We start from the raw sequence: 19,479 nt of genomic DNA on the forward strand, positions 1-19,479 counted from the left end.
AACTACTAGAGCTAATCAATGAATTTAGTAAAGTTGCAGGATACAAAATTAATGCACAGAAATCTCTTGTATTCCTATACACTAACAACTAAAGATCATAAAGAGAAATTAAGGAAACAATTCCATTCACCATTGCAAGAAAAAGAATAAAATACCTAGGAATAAACCTACCTAAGGAGGTAAAAGACCTGTACTCAGAAAACTATAAGACACTGATGAAAGAAATCAAAGATGACACAAACAGATGGAAAGATATACCATGTTCTTGGATTGGAAGAATCAATATTGTGAAAATGACTATACTACCCAAAGCAATCTACAGATTCACTGCAATCCCTATCAAATTACCAGTGGCATTTTTTACAGAACTAGAACAAGAAATCTTAAAATTTGTATGCAGACACGAAAGACCCTGAATAGCCAAAGCAGTCTTGAGGGAAAAAAACGGAGCTGGAAGAATCAGACTCCCTGACTTCAGACTATATTACAAAGCTACAGTAATCAAGACAATATGGTACTGGCACAAAAACATAAATATAGATCAATGGAACAGGATAGAAAACCCAGAGATAAACCCACACGCCTATGGTCAACTAATCTATGACAAATGAGGCAAGGATATACAATGGAGAAAAGACAGTCTCTTCAATAAGTGGTGCTGGGAAAACTTGACAGCTACATATAAAAGAATGAAATTAGAACACTCCCTAACATCATACACAAAAATAAACTCAAAATGGATTAGAGACCTAAATGTAAGACTGGATACTATAAACTCTTAGAGGAAAACATAGGAAGAACACTCTGACATAAATCACAGCAAGATCTTTTTTGATCCATCACCTAGAATAATGGAAATAAAAACAAAAATAAACAAATGGGACCTAATGAAACTTAAAAGCTTTTGCAAAGGAAAGTAAACTACAAACAAGATGAAAAGACAACCCTCAGAATGGGAGAAAATATTTGCAAATGAATCAACAGACAAAGGATTAATCTCCAAAATATATAAACAGCTCAATGTTAAAAAACCAAACAACCCAATCAAAAAATGGGCAGAAGACCTAAAAGACATTTCTCCAAAGAAGACATACAGATGGCCAAGAAGCACATGAAAAGCTGCTCAACATCACTAATTATTAGAGAAATGCAAATCAAACCTACAATGAGGTATCACCTCACACCAGTTAGAATGGGCATCATCAGAAAATTTACAAACTACAAATGCTGGAGAGGGTGTGGAGAAAAGGGAACCCTCTTGCACTGTTGGTGGGAATGTAAATTGATACAGCCACTATGGAGAACAGTATGGAGGTTCCTTAAAAAATCTAAAAATAGAATTACCATATGACCCAGCAATCCCACTACTGGGCATATAACCAGAGAAAACCATAATTCAAAAAGACACACGCACCCCAATGTTCACTGCAGCACTATTTACAATAGCCAGGTCATGGAAGCAACCTAAATGCCCATCGACAGACAACTGGATAAAGAAGATGTGGTACCTATATACAATGGAATATTACTCAGCCATAAAAAGGAACGAAATTAGGTCATTCGTGGATGGATCTAGAGACTGTCATACACAGTGAAGTAAGTCAGAAAGAGAAAAACAAATATCATCTATTAACACATATATGTGGAACCTAGAAAAATGGTACAGATGAACTGGTTTGCAGGGCAGAAATAGAGACACAGATGTAGAGAACAAACGTATGGACACAAAGCAGGGAAAGTGGCGGGGGTGGTGATGGTGGTGGTATCAGTTAGGAGATTGGGATTGACATATATACACTAATATGTATAAAATAGATAACTAATAAGAATCTGCTGTATAAAAAATAAATAAAATAAAATTCAAAAATTCAAAAAAAAAAAAAAAAAAAAGAACTACAGTGTAATTCTGGGCAGCCCAGCTAACAGACCACTTCCCAGCCTTCCTTGAAGCTAATGATAGGAATGTTCAAACGGAGCTTCTGAGAGCACCCTTTGGCCCTTCTATTCTTCCAGTTCCTCCTTTCTCCTGCCTAAAGTGTAGATATGATGGCTGGAGCTCTAGCAGCCATTTGGAACCAAAGGGAAAGACCAAAAGAATCACAGAGAACTTGGTGCTGATATCACAGGCCATGAACCAATGTCAGTAGTTACTTGCCTCCAGGCTTCACATTACACAAGAGAATAGACCCTTAAGTAATTGAGCCACTGTGGTTGGTCTCATACCATTTGAATGTAACCTGTAACCACACAGGGGGTTTGAATGACTATCAAAAAGAGAAAGGGGCTTATTTGTATACCCAGACTGGTGGAACAAGTTATGCCAGGTACATTTAAAAATATTGACAAAGTTGGAATGAACCAGGAAGAGAGGGTTGTATTAATAATTTATAAAACATTGATATCATGGAATACTCTGCAGATATTAAAATGGGAAAATTAATTTGTATATAAAATAGATGAAATAGATATCCTATATTATTTAAAATCAAAAGATGTAATAGATCAAGTGAGAAAATCAGGTTTTGTGAGTACCATGTGCAGTTTCAGAGTCATACCTTTATAGGGACGTGCCTTATACTTTTAAAATCTTTTAAGTTTTTAAAAATAAAAAAAGACTGGAACACTTCTACTGGGAGTGCTGAGCTGCCAGGCAAGAGCTCTAAGAACCCTGAGGCGGCCACGCCGTGGGGAAATCCAGCTGCACAGAGAACTCACGTGTAGGTTTTCTGGTCAGCTGTCCTGTTTTTGAGTCACCCTGACCCAAGTGCCAGACCTGCAGGTGATCGAGCCATCAAATGATTCCAGCCCCCAGCTGGTAAGTCACCCCCAGCCTTCAAATCTCCCCAGCTCTGGGAGTTCCCTGGTGCTCTAATGGTTAGGATTGGGCACTTTCACTGCTGCGGCCTGGGTTCAATCCCTGGTCAGGGAACTGAGATCCTGCAAGCCGCGTGGCGTGGGCAAACCAAAACAAAAAAATCTCCCCAGCTCAAATTTCAGATACCATGGAGCAGAAACAAACCATATCTGTTGGGTCCTGTCCAAATGCCTGACCCACAGAACCTATGATCGTGACAGAATGGTTGTTTAAAGCCACTAAAAAATGAAAATAATAAAATAAAATAAATAAAGGGAGGGAATGTAACCTGCCATTCTGCCCCCTTTCTTTCTCCTGATCCCTGGAATGTGGGCATGGTGGTGGCCATCTTGGAGAATGCAGACATGGAAAATATCCTAAGGATGGCAGAGCAGTAAGATAGAAGAAGCCTTGGTGCCCGGGTGACTTTGTGGGGCACCACTCAGCCCTGGACATCTGTGTCCAGGTAAGAAAAAAAACCACTCATTTAAGCCACTATCAACTTGAGTTCCTGTTGCATGCAACCGAACCTGTATTTGAACTAATATAGATACAGATTTGCATACAGATGTGGATGTAGACATAGCGGTAGATATAGATGCAGATAGAATCCTGACTGGTGGATAGATGCCCACCAGGGGCTTGTTATGGAGGAAAAAAGATAAAACTGACAATGACAACGAACAGTCTCTCATATCCTAGAAAATAAACTAAACAAATTTTATTACTCGGGGCCTGTTACTAACAACATGATTCCAGTTGCAGTAGTAGAAAACCAAACCAAGCAAGCTTAGCAAACCTGGGAATGCATTGCAGCAGGTGGGCAAAGCTCAGAAAGGGATTCTCTCCTACTGCAGTTGGGCTTTCTCTGTGCAGCATCTGGAGACCCCGAACTCCCAACTCACCAGCTCTACAGTCAGAGTGGAAAGGAATAGTTCCCATGGACTCCAGCCAGAAAAACCCCAGGGAATTATTTGCATTGGCTTGGACTGAGTCACAAGCCAATCTGTGTGCCAGTCTGGGGTCAAGGATGGCTCAGCTTGAGTAACCTGGCCATACCTGCATGAGTCACTGTGACCAAGAGGAGGGAGGCTCTGATTGGGTCACTGCGAACCCATCGCTGTGGTTGTCACAAAAAGAAGGGGGTGCAGGTACAGAGTCATGTTACACAAAGTCAATAGCCATCACATATACTGATATTATTGCTAAGGACTGACCTGCATCCCCTCCCCCCCACCAGTTCATATGTTGAAACCCTTATCCCCAATGTTATACTATCTGGAGACAGAGCCTTTAGGAGGTAATTAAAGTTAAATGAAGTCATAAGGGTGAAGCCTGAATCCGATAAGACTGTAGCTTCATAAGAAGAGGAAGAGACACCAGAGCACACACACACACTCTCTCTCTCTTTCTCTGCCTCCCCAACTTCCGTGAAGACTCAGCAAGAAGATGGCCGTCTGCAAGCCAGGAAAAGAGCCCTCACCAGAACCCGACCATGCTGACTTCCTGGCTCAGACTTGACCTCAGACTTCCAGCCTCCAGAACAGTGAGAAAATAAATTTCTGTTGTTTAAGCACCTGCTGCCCCCACCCCCGCCCCTGTCTATGGTATTTTGTTACGGCAGCCTGAACCGACTAAGACATATTTCTCTGTATTAGTCAAGGTTCTCCAGAGAAACAGAACCCTGACTAATACAATTATTAATAACAAAATTGTTCACAGTTTTAAGGAACTTACCATCTAATAGGCCCTGTGCTAAGTTATCACTTTATTTATTTATTTTTGGCTGCGTTGGGTCTTCGTTGCTGCGTGCAGGCTTTCTCAAGTTGCAGCGAGCGGGGCTACTCTTCGTTGCGGTGCGTGGGCTTCTCATTGCACTGGCTTCTCTTGTTGCGGAGCATGGGCTCTAGGAGAGCGGGTTTCAGTAGTTGTGGCTCAGGGGCTTAGTTGCTCCGTGGCATGTGGGATCTTCCTGGACCAGGGCTCGAACCCTTGTGCCCTGCATTGGCAGGTGGATTCTTAATCACTGCACCACCAGGGAAGTCCCTAAGTTATCACTTTTAATATCTGCATTTTAGACTCAAGGAAATGAAGGTGCAGGAGATTAAGCAACTTGCCCAGGATCATAGGGCTAGAAAGTGGTCAAGTCAGGATTTGAATCTGGGCAGTCTAGCTCCAAGTGTTAATAGGGCTATATCTAGATGGTGGGAATTTTTAATTTTTTGTATTTTTCTGTACTGATTTTTTTTTTTTTTGGCTGTGCCATGAGGCATGCGGGATCTTAGTTCCCCAACCAGGGATTGAACCCATGCTCCCTGCAGTGGAAGCGTGAAGTCCTAACTACTGGACCACCAGAGAATTCCCTGTATTGATTTTTTTTCTTTTTTGCGGTACACGGGCCTCTCACTGTTGCGGCCTCTCCCGTTGTGGAGCACAGGCTCCGGAAGCTCAGGCTCAGCGGCCATGGCTCACGGGCCCAGCCGCTCCTCGGCATGTGGGATCTTCCCGGACCGGGGCACGAACCCGTGTCCCCTGCATCGGCAGGCGGACTCTCAACCACTGCACCACCAGGGAAGCCCCCCTGTATTGATTTTTAAAGTGATACATTGCTTCTGGAATCTGAGGAAAATAATAAAGCTATTTCCATTTTTGAAATTAAAAATGGAAGGTCACAAAGCACCTGCATGCTGGAGAGAGGGCACAGCAAGAGGGAAGGCATTAAAAATTTATAGAGATGTGAGTAGTGGTCCTTCCAAAGACACTGACCAAGGATGAGTGTTATATCCTTTACTTCAAGTCAACTAGTCAATTTCACACGTGCGAGTATTAGAACCACTGAAGCAACATGCGCTTGGGGGTTTTTCCCAACATCAAGAGTATGTCATGGCCAAGAGAAACTTGAGGCACCCTGAGGCTGCCTTAAGAGAGGTGTGGTGCCCAGAACAAGGGAGGTGAGCCTCACTGCAGTGGCCACACCTGCAGCCTATGTCTAGTTCTGGCCCTTCATTTTAAGAACATTGGTGAACTGGAGTATATTCAGAAGAGGCAACTAAAAAGGTGGGAGGGGTGTGAAGAGGGTCTGAAAACCACGAGGGAGCAGAGGTATTCAGCTTGAAGAAGAGAAGATTCAGGGTGGGGGATGTGAGAGCTGACCTTTAGGTCCAGACCAGTGCAGTCAGAGCTGCCTAATTACAGTAGAAGGTGAACTTCCTGTCCCCAGTCGTATGCAAACCAAGGCTTGGCCACCTGTTGGTGTGGGTGTATGTATGGTCAGATTGATTGCATGTGTGGTTGGACCACAGGGCCAATAAAGCCTCCTTTCATGCTCAGTGTCTCTGCGGCTCTCATTTTTGGAAAGATGTGGGAGGGCTTATCCTGGATGGAGAGTGTTCTGGCCTGAATGTTCGCGTCCCCGCAAAATTCACATGTTGTAGCCCTAACCCCCCCATGTGACTGTATGTGGAGATGGGGCTGCTAAGGAATTCATTCAGGATTGGATTGGTGTCCTTACAAGAAGAGGCACCAGGGAGCTCCTTCTCTCTCGCCCTCTCCACGGGCCCTAAGGAAAGACCACGTGAGGATGCCGTGAGAGAGCAGCTGTCCAAGCGAGGAAGCGGGTTCTCACCAGGAACTGAATCAGTAGGCACCTTGATCTTGGACTTTCCTGCCTCTGGAACCGTGAGAAATAAATCTGTTGTTTAAGCCCCTTCGTCTGTGGTATTTGCTGTGGCAGCCAGAGCTGATTAAGACAGAGAGTTACTGCGGCAGCTACACTAATAGGGTTGAGGAAGAGTTACCCATCTCCTTCCTCCCCTGTAGCTTCCGATTTTTCTCAGTTAATAGAACAGAACTTCCCTCACTGTCGATGGTCTCAAGTCCAGTGGGAAAGGGACACGCAAGACTAAAAGTAAAGCACTTGGGATGGTGGCATTCGGTGAGTATAAGACTGACTTAAATAGTTGTTGTTAGTAGTAACAGTATTTAGGAGTAGTGCCTTTTTACTTTTTCTTTTTCTTTTTTAGCTTTCTGGTACTAGCTTACTCCTCTCCTGGTAATTGTGTCTTGATTTTTTTCTGTCTCTCTCCCCAGGGGAGCACATGACCCTGTCCTAAACCAATGTACTCCATTCTCCAGGCCACATTAATTAATCCAGTGAGAGTATGTGACCCAGTCAGAACCAATGAGACTCCATGAAACTTTTGATGAGACAATTAGGGCAAAGACTCCAGACTTGGAGCAGAGAGGATGAGCTATATCTGCAGTAGCTGGAGTAGCTGCAGATAGCTCATGGCCACAATGAGAGAACTTGCAACAGAATGGAGTCAACATACAGGAAATGACCCAAGAGATAAACTGAGTTGTCAGGAATCAGAACACCTGGATCCAGCTGTGCCTGAAAGTCAGACATCTTAGTGAAATGAGACAGTAAGTTCTCTTTTGGTTTCAGCCAAAAGAATCAGTATTCTTTCACTTGAAACTGAAAGAGTCTTGACAGATACATTACTGTGTGCCCTAAAAGTTTACAATGATCGTCTGTATAAAGTGCCATGGGAACAGAAAAGAGGCAACTACTAATTACATGCCTGGACTGGGGTGGAGGGACTGTCCAGGGAAGGCTTCTCAGAGGAGGGGCCACTTGAACTGGACTCAGAAGAGCAGTTCACTATGTTGAAAAGATAGGAGAGGCCATTCCAAAGGTTGTCAAAAATGTGGATGGGGAAACAAAGAAATACACCTCTAAATTACCTAAGGGACAATGAGAAAAATCACAGTGGGAAATTAGAAAGCATTTTGAACTGAACGATACAAAAAGTACATATCAAAACTTGTGGGTTGCAGCTAAAACAATACCAAGAGGGAAATTTGTAGCCTTAAAAATTCATAAATTAGAAAAGAAGAAAAGCTAAAAAGGAATGTTTCAAACATCCCTCTCAAGAATTTGGAGAAAGAGCAGCAAGATAAATGCAGAAGAAAATAAGAGAAGGAAAACAGTCAAGAACAATAAATGCAGAAGAAAATAAGAGAAGGAAAACAGTCAAGAACAGACTTAAAGAGGAAGGAAGTGTGCCCTGGAGATGAGCAACAAAGCCCCAAGCAGAGACACAGGGTATTTGCGGAATGAGGGCCCTGGTGTGGGTGGACAAGAGGGAAGTGGTGAGGCCATTGACTGGAGGGAAGATGGTACCCAGAGCCATAGAAGGTCCTCAGCAGGGTAGTGGGCTGGGGACACATCAGGCCCTTGGAGACTGTATATACATGAGAGGCCTAGGCCCAGATGCCTGGGCTGATTGAAAAGGACAAGAAAAGCCACAAGGATGTCGAGTTCAGTTCCACAGAGGAACCAGCCTCTGTCACCACAGCTGCCTGCTGCTAACTGCCACCCTAACACAGACTCACTTCTCATTCAGGGAAGGGCTCCCAAATCCCTCAGGTGGTCTCTTAGGGGCGCTGGAAGGATGGGGGAGCCGGGTCTCTCCACCTCGGTGCTGTAGACATCTGGGCTGGATGATTCTTTGCTGTGAGGCTGTCCTCTGCATCGTAGGATGTCAAGCAGCATCCTGGGCTTCTAGATGCCAGCAGTAACAACCGGAAGTGTCACTAGACATTGCCAAGTAGCCCCTGGAGAGGACCCCTGATTTGGTGTTGTAGTGGGAGTGGTGTTGGACCCACAATCTTACTGATGACATCGCAGGTGAACCTCAAGCCTTAGGGCCGAGAGAGCCTGGGCGGGCCTCCTTCTTTTGAGCCTCTACACCCCCACCTGCAGATGGGAAAGTAACGAGGATGCAATGAGGTCACCACGGCTGGCCGAGTAGGGGCTCAACAGACAGCAGGGGTTATGATTATGCTTCTCAGTGATAATTATTCCACCTGCTCCAGGCTGAAGGGGGGGGGACTGCAAGTGCACCTGGGTTCCCAGCACGGCCTCAGCCCAGGGTCATCCTTGCCTTCTCGCTTTCTTTCCTCACCCTGAACCCACATGTCAGGAAGTCTTGCCGGTCTACCTTCAAAACACACCCAGACTCCAAGGTCAGCACCTGCCCTGAGCCACCAGCATCCCTCACCTGGATGATCACAGCAAGCTGCTGCTCATCGCTCTTCCCACTTGTGCCTTCGGACCTCCCCCACCCAAAACATCCTGTTCTCCTCCCTGCAGAGTAGTCATTTAAGACAAAAATCTGGGGGCTTCCCTGGTGGCTCAGTGGTTAAGAATCCGCCTGCCAATGCAGGGGACACGGGTTCGAGCCCTGGTCTGGGAAGATCCCACATGCCTCAGAGCAACTAAGCCCGCGAGCCACAACTACTGAGCCCGCGTGCCACAACTACTGAAGCCCACGCGCCTAGAGCCCGTGTTCCGCAACAAGAGAAGCCACTGCAATGAGAAGCCCGTGCACCGCAACGAAGAGTAGCCCCCGCTCGCCGCAACTAAAAACAAAGCTCGCGCGCAGCAACGAGGACCCGACGCAGCCAAAAATAAATATATAAATAAATTTATGAAAATAAATAAATAAAACAAAAATCTGATCTCATCACTTCCATGTTGGGGAAGTGTTTGGGGAAGGCCCCCCAAAGCCTTCCTGTCATTTGTAGAATAAACCCAAAGTTCTGGGACTAGCCTGGCGGTCAGGTGGTTAAGACTCTGCGCTTCCAAAGGAGGGCGTGCGGATTCAATCCCTGGTGGGGGAACTAAGGTCCCTAATGCCGCATGGTGCGGCCAAAAGAAACAAACAAATAAAAAACCCGAAGTCCTTAGGGTACCAGCAAGGCCCTCCGTGGCTGGTCCCCACCTCCAGGGAATTCATCTCCTTGCCCCCTCGCTCTCTGCTCCTGACACTCTGGCCTCCATGCTGTTCGTGGATCACAGCGTTCCCTTCTCAGGGCCTTTGCCCAGGCTGCCCCTCCACCCGGAACATTCTCCCTCTCCCACCTCCAGATGCGTGCGTGGCCCATTCCTTTACTCCCATCAAGCCAGTGTTCAGACGCCCCCACCCCTCAGCGAGGCTTTCCCTGGCCTCCCCCGACGGCAGCTCTCTGCCCTTCTTTCCCTCACCTCCCTGGCCTGTTCACTGCCACCCGACCTCACTCAGTGTGCTCATGCCCATCTCCTGGCTGTCTGTCCCCACAGTAGACACGCAACTTCATCAGGGCCGTGATTTGTCTGTTCTGTTCACTGCACAGCCCCCCACCCTCAGAGCAGTGCCTGGCGCATAGTAGGTGCTCATGAAATATTTGTCGAGTGATTGCATGGGTATTTCAAGGCCCTCCTTTCCACCATCAGCCCCATTCCACCCCCACTTTCGACTCATCCCAGGAAATAGGCACCCCTGCCGTCCCCGAGTCAGGATGGCCTGCAGATGACAAGGCCCTTTCAGCCTCAAACACCACGTGTGGCTCCCAGGGCTCTGCTTTCCCCTCTGGCTTCACCTACCACCTCACTCACCTCACACTGTGTGCTCCAGCCAGGTCAGGCTGTTCCTCCAGGTCTTTGCCTGTGCTGTATCCTCCACCAGATGCCCTCTCGCCCCTGCCATCTCCTGGTAAACTGGTTCTCATCCTTCAGATTTCACTGGAGATGTCACCTCCTACAGGAAGCTTTCCTTGATGCCCCAAGACTGGGTGAGTCATCCCTCCTCTGGGCCCATGCTTCCCTCATCGTGCTGTGAGCCTCACTGCATTATTGGGGCTTTTCTATGTGACTGCAAGTTCCACGTGGGCAGGAACCGGTCTTGGATCCCCCAGGGCCTAGAATCTTCTGGGACTCAAGAAATGTGATTCAAGTGAATCAGTGGATGAATGAACACTCTGGATTAGCCTCGGAGGTCACTTCCTGTCCTCCAGCCCCTCCCAGGGCCTGGGCAGGAGTGAAGGAAAGTCCTCATCCTCCTTAATCACACTGATCGGTTGACAGTCTCCTCTGATGTCTTCTGAGGTACAAAGTTCCCCTCCTGAGCATGATCGCTCTTTTTAGACCCCCGCAAGTCACCTGGTTCTTTCCATTTTATGGCATTAGTAGAAGATTCCGGCCCAATGGACCTCTCATGGGCACGCCCAGAGCCACTCCTAATGGAATCACCGTGAGCACATCCTAGCACCACTTTTTCTCAGAGTGAGCTCCTCACCCATCGTTTCATATCTTCCTCCCCAGAGCCCAGTGAGCTGGCCGGGCAAAGACTGATCTCTCCAGGCTGGGAGGATGGAGTCAGATGACCAAGCAAAGACCAAGTTCTGCCCCCTCGAGTGGGGAGGAAGGATGGCTGAGGAGAGGGGCTGCAATGTTCAGAGTCCAGTTTCCCCCCACCTCCACCCTGCTCCAGTCATCTTAGACCGAAGCCTGATTATTTCCCTGTAACCCACATGCAAATCTTGATGCCCAGCAGAGAGGGTCCTTATCTCTCTATGGCTGAGGTGGGGGCAGGCTGGGGACACAGATGTGCTCATAGAGCCATGTGCAACACACCACTTAAAACAGTAGCAGGCGGCATGATTGGGACTCGCTACTGGCATTAGTGGAAGATTCCCGCCCAATGGACCTCTCATGGGCACGCCCAGAGCCACTCCTAATGGAATCAGTGCCAAGGGCTAGTATCTTATTTAGTCCCCCAAATGGCTCCAGGAGGCAGCTGCTATTATCACCCCATCTCACAGATAAATAACTGAGGCACAAAGAGTTTAAGTAACTCGTCCATGGTTGCTCAGATGGACGAGTTATGAAATGAAAGGAATTTGAGCCTGGACAGTTTGCTAACCACCGCCCCATCACCTTTCTCACAAAAGTCCATGCACATCCCCATGTGTACATCTGAACAGCTCTCACATACACACACGTGCACATGAAATCACACCCCTGCTCACGCACCCATGCGCACGTGCAACCTGAGGTCTCAGAAGTAGATCCCCAGCTATTGGGAGATGCATCACGCGTGGTCACGTGGGCCAGTGAGGACTCAGCCCCCTCTCTCACGCTCCCTCTTCAGGCACATTCACACACAGGCGTGCACGTCCCTGTTCACATGGCTGCACAGAAAGCACACAACAGCCCCATCCACCCATGTTCACCCGTGTGCAGGTACACACACGGTCACGTGAACACAGGCACATATATGTGTACACGTGCACACTTGCATAAAAGTAAATACTTATTGAGCATCTACTATGTGCCAGACACTGTGCTGGGGACATAGCAGTGACAAAAACAGAGTTCCCGCCTTCTCCACATGTGTAATGGATGGGGGGGGAGGTGGCACGCGCCTGTGTAGACATGCACGCACCATGGTCAAATCAGACAGGTCCTGGTTATTGAGTATTCACTCTGCAGAGCTGAGCCCTCCCATGCATCAGGGACTGTGAGTACTGTTCCCCACATGTGCACACAGGAGTAGACCCTCTCGCTCTCTGCTGGAGCCACAGGGCACGACCTGGGTCTTGGCAGGAGGTGGGTTGTGCAGGCGACAGAGACCAGCATTATTTGCAGCACCCTTTGTGGTCGGAAGATCCCCAAGCCTCTGTCAACCCGCCTGAAACCAGACCATGATCCAAGTGACAAATCCACAGGCATTTGCTGACGTGCCCAACCCCACCTGTGTGTGTGCACACGTGTGTCAGCCTCCAGGGCCTCCCACCCCACCAAGAGCCGCTGCCCCAAAGTCCCCAACCTCCTCCTCTTCCCCCATCTTGCACGGGAGGGAGCCGTGGCCCCGAGTCACCTGGGTCTTCCAAGAGGCTGCGCACGCAGGGAGGAAGGGCTGCAATGACTCTGCTTCCAGGCAGCTGTGGTGAGTTTCTGCAAAGACTCCCTTCCTCAAAGAGGCTCCTCTTTACTGAAAATTCAGGCTGCCGTGGTTTCCCCACATTCACATGGGGAAAAGGTCAAACTCACAAAAGTATTTACCAAGAACTGTCAGACAATCAACAAGCATTTACTGACAGCAGCAGCTTGCAGGCTGGGCTGGGTGCAGCAGGGAAAGGGGAGGAGGAAGAAGCACAGGTCTTGTCCTTCAAAGGTCAGGGACCACGAGGGAGGTCAGGGACCACGAGGGAGCCGTGGTTAGCCGTGGGGGGAGGGGAGGAGGGGTCCAGGCAGAGGGAGCTGCACGCGCAAAATCTAGTTGTGGGAAAGCATGTCCCGGTTAGACTGAAACAAGGGTTCTGTGGTCCCCCCAAATAACAACGGGAGGTGTGCTGGTCAGCCATCAAAAAGCAAACAACAAAAACCTGGTGTGTGGTGTTTGCGGCTTTCCGTGTTGTAAATACTCCCACCCTGGCCGCTTTCAAGCTACCAACGTGATGTCACAGAATGCAGGGCTGAGTAAAAATGACACAGCTACTCTCTGGAGCTGGTGCAAACCAGCCTTAGGATGCCCACTGGTCCACAGCCTTCTCTTCCCAGGGACACATGGAGGATGCAGCCAGGGCCTTGGTGCCCAGGGCAGGGCAAGAGTCTCAGTTAGAAGCGCTCAGGGACGAGAACAAACTCACTTGTTTATCCTTTGATGTGTATTCTGATACGTCCTTTCATGAACTCAGCACCCGCCCCATGCAAGACAACGGGCACCCCAAGGTGTCTCAGATCATCCCTACCTATGCTGATGGGGAAGCACAGGTGTAAGGAGCCCGGAGGAGAGGCACCTAACCAAAGTCTAGGGAGCCAGAGGACTTCCTGGAGGTGGGGGCATCTAAGCGGAAAGGTAACAGAGTAAGGCAGTGAGTAAGGGGTAGAAAAGAGTATTTCCAAGCAGAGGAAACAGCATGTGCAATGATTTAGTGATCTCATACACTTCTTGGTTAACCCAGAAAAAGTATCCTGTTTAATAGACTTCTTAAATGAGCCAGTGCTCATCTAAATGCTATGTAAATCTTCACTCATTTAATCCTCAGATGACCCTAGGACATACTTAGTATTTTTAGCCCCATTGTACAGATGGGACAACTGAGATGAGAGAAGTTCAGTCAACATGCCCGTGATGGCTGGTTTGCTCTGCCTCCCCCCTCTACTGCCTCTAAGCATCTGAAGTGGGTGTGGCTTGGGGAAATTTTAGGGAGTACCCAGACATGGCAACCAACTGTAACTTTAGTTTGGGGTTTAATTAATTGTCAGAGTGTGGGAAGTGATCAGTTCAGCTAAAGCATACCACCCCCACCTGCCCTTCACACACAAACAAGGTAAGAGTGTTATCCATTGTGGAACTGTTTACCAAGGATGTCCAGCAGTCAGTCAACAAACCTTTTCTGGCATCTTCACTTCTTGGCCCAGCCCAGGGCTGGGATGTTTGGACTGAGCCCTTGTTCACTTTTTGTTTTAATATTTTATTTATTTATTTTCACTGAACACTTTGTCTGAACCCGGCCCTGGGCTGGGGGCTAGGAGACACAGAAGAAATATAGTTTCTGCCCTCAAGGCAGTCTAGTCAGAGAAGCAGGAGTAGTAATTTTCTGTATGCTCAAAATAGTCCATTGTTAAAACAAAAACTAAAACTGGCAATCGTAAGTGATAATAAAGGGATGTGTATAAAAGAGAGAACAATTCTGCCTTGTGTTTAGTGAAAGGTTCTGGGGAAATGCCCACAGTAACTGGGTCTTAAAAGATGACGTTTCATCAGTGGTATCAGGGGATGTGCGGAGGGAAAATTGGGAGTGACTGCTAATGACTTGGGGTTTTTTTGCGAGGAGGGGTGTGGTGGGTGATGATGGGATTAGATAGCAGTGATGGATTCAACATTGTGAATATACTAAAACCCAGTAAATTGTATATTGTTAAGTAATTAAAATGGAGAATTTCATGCTATGTGAATTCTATCTAAAAAAACCAAACCAAACCAAAACAAGAAAACGCTGTTTCAAGCAGGAGCCCTGTGGTTGCAAGTGACAGAACTAGCTTTTTAAAATGGGTTTACTGGCTCATAAAAAGATTTTTTTTGAGTTGAAGAATATAGTTTCAGGCATGGATGGATCAAATAATGTCTTCAGATTGGAGGGCTCCACCTCTAGGATCTGCTTTCTTTTGTATTGGCTTTACCTTAAGCAGGCTGAGTAAAACTCAGCTGTTCCCCCTGCCCCCTCCCCACCCAAAAATAAAGGTTCTCAGGAGTCCAGGCTTATAACCTACCGGTTTAGGAAGCACAGAGGAAAGAACAGATCTTTTTTCTAATGGTCTCAGTGATCATATCAGGAAAGGCTCTCATTGGTCAGTTTTAATCACATGCCCATCCCTGAATGAACCACTATACAGACTGGGGAAGGAACACTCTGAATGGCCAAGCCTATGTGTCCTGTTGGAAGGCTGAGAGCGGGATCAGTTCTTTGGAAACAACATGAACTAAGAGTGGGAGAGACTGTCCCCAAGGAAGACCAGGTCCTGTTAATAGAAGAAGCAGTAGATGCTGGGCAGACACAAGCAGAATCCCTCTGTATGAGGTTGGAGAGGTGTCTGATGGAGACATGGGGGAGGGCACACTTGGTAGGGGGAAGGGCATGAGCAAAGGCTTGGGGTTTTCAAATACATAATGTGGTCTGGGTACAGTGGTCAGGTCATGGTGTCTAGGGGTTCCCAGGTACGATTCTGACACCAATTCTAATGTGTGTGTGCTCTTCCACACCACCAAGCAATTTACTCAATTCTGTCACTATCTACCTAAAGATAGCATCAGATCCCACAGGCTGAGGGCTCAGTCCTACAAGACTGTCCCCCACCCCCTACTTCAGACACCAATTGCAAGTCCAGGCTGTCCCCTGTGCTTCTGATCAACTTGCAATAGAGTGGAGGTTCTGACAACCCCCTGGCCAGGTTTGATTAATTTGCTAGTGCAGCTCACATGGCTGAGAGAAACATTTTATTTACTAGTTTCTCATTTATTAGGAAAGGATTTAACTCAGGAACAGCCAGATGGAAGAGATGCATTAGGGCAAGGTATGGGGAAAGGGCACAGAGCTTCCAGGTCATCTCCAGAACTAGCCAATCTCCCAGCACCTCCAAATGTTCACCAAACCAGAAGCCCCCCAACCCTGTCCCTTTGAGTTTCTGTGGCAGCCTCATCATATAGGCTAGAATGATCATATCATTGGCCATTGGTGATTGAACGCAATCTCCCGCCCCTCTCCCTTCCCAGGAGGTTGAAGGGAGGGACTGTCAGTTCCCCTCTAATCGTAAGGTTGGTTCCCCTGGCAACCAGCCTCCATCCTTAGGTGACCTAGGGGCTTCCCAAAGCTCACCTCATTAACATAACAAAAGACATTTAATGCTCTTGTCGCTTAGGAAATTCTGAGGGTTTTAGGAGCTCTGTGCCAGGAACAGGGACGAAGACCAAATATATATTTCTTATTATAAGTCGTTATATCACACAAGGTCATGTGTCTGGGGAGTAGTATGGGCTGAAGGAATGAGAAGGGAGGAGCCAGGAGCCAGGCTGCAAAGGGTTTGGGCTCTGGTCTGTAGACCCACATCTTCCAAACGTTTGTCCCTCATCCACACTGCCACAATTTATTTCTTCCAGATTTACGTGTTTGTCCATCACTTTTAAAAAATTAATTAATTAATTTATTTTTGGCTGCGTTGGGTCTTGGTTGCTGCGTGCGCGCTTTCTCTAGTTGCGGCGAGTGGGGGCTACTCTTCGTTGCGGAGTACAGGCTCTAGGCGCATGGGCTTCAGTAGTTTGTGGTGCGTGGGCTCAGTAGTTGTGGCTCGCAGGCTCTAGAGCGCAGGCTCAGTAGTCGTGACGCACGGGCTTATTTGCTCCGCAGCACGTGGGATCCTCCTGGACCAGGGCTCAAACCCATGTCCCCTGCATTGGCAGGAGGATTCTTAACCACTGTACTGCCAGGGAAGCCCTCCATCACTTTTAAACTTTTTCTTCATATTGACTTACTTGTTTTATTTAAAGAATTTTATTTTTAGAAGAAACATTGTCTTCATCACAAATGGAAAACCAGCCTTCCTTTTCATAAACATAAATGAACTATAAAAACAAAAACAATGACACCAAAAACGAATTATGAAACTCTAGCTAGATACTGTAGCCTGTGGAAGGCTAGTCAGATGAAGAGAAAGAGAATTGAAAAAGGGATCACTTTCTCGATGTCCTTTTACTCCACACCCATGTTCCACTTCAAATCATCTTAGGGACCCCAGGGGTTTGTGTCCCCCACCTGGATTACCCCAGGGGTATGTGTGCCACACTTCTGGCTAATGCAAGCCAGGAGGTACCGTGAGCAGGAAAGGGAGATGGGGTGCTAGGAACAGGGTGCCAGCGCCCGAATCTCGGTAGAGAGGGAGGAGGGCGCCGCCTGGAGTAATGCTCACTCTTTCGATTTAGCAGTTGAGACCAGGACTCGGAAGGAGACAGTGTGCGGAGGGTAATGAAGAACTTAGCTGAGGATACACTGAGTCTGAGATGTGGGCACATCCATGTGGAGATCCATTCATTTGTTCAGAGTATTTCTTGAGCACCTACTATGTACCACACTCTGTTCTAAAGCCCCACGGTACAGCGGTGGACCAACCAACCCAAAATCTCTGTCCCCGTGAAGTCTACCTTCTAGTGGGAGAGGCATGGGAGACCTGATGAGAAATCAAGGACAATATTTCATACAATATATCATAACTGATGTCACATTAGATAGCGATGTTTACTACAGGGGACATATCTGGGTGGGAGATGTGGAAATTGAGATACACCCAATAGCATTTGGCTATATGGGTCTGGAGTTCAGGGGAGAGATCTGGGCTGGGGAGACATATTTAGAAGGCATCATTCATTTATGCACTGAACCAATGTTTCTTGAGCACACTCTGTGGGCCAGGCACTATGCTGGGTGCTGGGCAATACAGTCCCTACCCCATGAAACTCTGGTCTAGATTTGGTAAAGGTTGTGGTTGGCTACAATCTGTATGGACACAGATAAGATTCCCCGTGGGGTGTGTGTGTGTGTGTGTGTGTGTGGCCCAGGACAGGCCCTGAGGACTCCCAACATTTCAGGGAGGGCAGAGGAGAACTGGGAAGGGAGCCTGTCCAGGAGCAAACAGCCTGCAGCAAGAAAACCAAGAAGGGCAGAGCCTCAAGAACAAGGGAGAGGCTGGTGCCGGGGGACGCTAGGGAGTGAAACAGGCCTGGACCTGGTAGCTGCTGTCCATGGAAGCAGGCTCCTGGCAGAAGTGCTTCTGCACAGAGACGGCTGAGGCGCGGGTGTGCTCTAAGGAAGCGGAGACAGAGAGAGGAGACTGCTTTCGAGAACTGTGTCTGGGGAGGGAAAGAGAGACAGAGAGACAGAGACAGAGAGGCAGAGGCAGAGACAGAGGCAGAGACAGATAGAGACAGAGACAGAGAGACAGAGAGAGGGCAAGTCGGAAGCTGGTGGAAGGAAGCTTTGGTTGTCTGCAGATGGAAGGGACCAGGACAGCTATACGTGGTGATGGGAAGAAGCCTGCACAGGGAAAAAGCTGAAAACACAGGGGAGTGATGGTGTTTGGAGGTGGATGGCTCAATCTTGGAGAGAAAGAATGACTCCATGTCAGGAATGGCTACGGAATTTGAGGGGCTCAGGGCAAGATGAAAACTCAGGGCTTCTTCTTCAAAAAGTACTAAGAATTCAAGATGGTGACTCTTGGTACCTGGATGGGGGGCAGGCAAGAGGCCCGCTTCGGCTGAGTTGCAGCCTCTGACCACCCGGCAGACACACCTGGGGTGGGAATGGTCACCGCCATACTCTTCACCAAGATCCCATGAGGTGAGCAACTGACCTCCACCCTCCCTTGTGCCTTCCCTGTGTCCAGCCCCCTCCAGTGGATACTGGATGCAGGTGGGAAGCGGGAGGCCAAGTAGTATCTAGAGGGCCAGGGGGTGCAGGAGCCGGTGGCTATGACCCTCTCCCAGGGGGGCGGGCAGATGGCTGGAGGTGGGAGTTTCAAGCAGACTCCAAGCCCTTGGCGCATGCCTCACTGTCCCATGGGGCTTCCCTTACAAAGCACAGATTCAGAAATAAAATTATTAAGAATTTCAGGAAAGGGACCTCAGAGCATCAAATTCCAAGCACAGGGCCCTGCAGCACTAGTGCCCTGGTGGCCTGTCCATGAAGTTCAGCCCTGCCCCACGTTCACTTTAACAAGAAATGGTGGATGTGACGGAGGTACGGAGCAGGCAGAGTTCTGACAGAACCCTCTGGAAGTGGAGATTGAGTGGCAAAAATGAGGGAGAGGATGGTGATGGGTGAAGGGCTTGAGGAAAAGAAGGCTGGGATGTGTCCAGATGAATGAGGAGTATCTGTGGATTCGTTTCCTATTGCTGCTGTAATAAATGCTACAAATCCAGTGGCTTGAAATACAAAAATGTATTACCTTATAGTTCTAGGGTCAGAGGCCTGAAACTGGTCTCACTGAGCTAAATATCAAGGTGTCAGCAGGGCTGCATTCCCTCTGGAGACGCGAAAGGAGAGTCTGTTCCTAGACTTTCCCAACTTCTAGTGGTTGCCTGCATTCCTTGGCACCTGGCCCCTTCTTCCATCTTCAAAGCCAGCAGCGGAGCATCTTCAATTCTCTCTCTGACTCTAACCCTCCTACATCCTTCTTTCACTTATAAAGACTCTTGTGATTATATCAGTCCATCCACGTAATCCAGGATAATCTCCCATCTCAAGGT

The 19,479-nt window shown here is 47.9% G+C and overlaps 1 protein-coding gene across 2 annotated transcripts in view; it reads right to left on the reverse strand.

The window, feature by feature from the left end:
- IL21R (interleukin 21 receptor) overlaps positions 1-12,582 on the reverse strand; it is a 58,657-nt gene extending 46,075 nt beyond the window's left edge. The window contains exon 1 of one of the 2 annotated variants that reach the window (XM_030763663.2): positions 12,559-12,582. The gene's annotated coding sequence lies outside the window, so the exon portion shown is untranslated. Of the gene's footprint in view, positions 1-10,295; positions 12,498-12,558 lie in introns of those variants that run through there. The other variant, XM_022588472.2, reaches the window with a different exon arrangement.
- Between the last annotated feature and the right edge of the window lie 6,897 nt (positions 12,583-19,479).

This window comes from Delphinapterus leucas, chromosome 15 (genome assembly GCF_059928025.1).
Source record: "Delphinapterus leucas isolate spDelLeu-1000000601 "Yukka" chromosome 15, BTC_Dleu_Yukka2, whole genome shotgun sequence".
Lineage (NCBI taxonomy): Eukaryota > Metazoa > Chordata > Mammalia > Artiodactyla > Monodontidae > Delphinapterus > Delphinapterus leucas.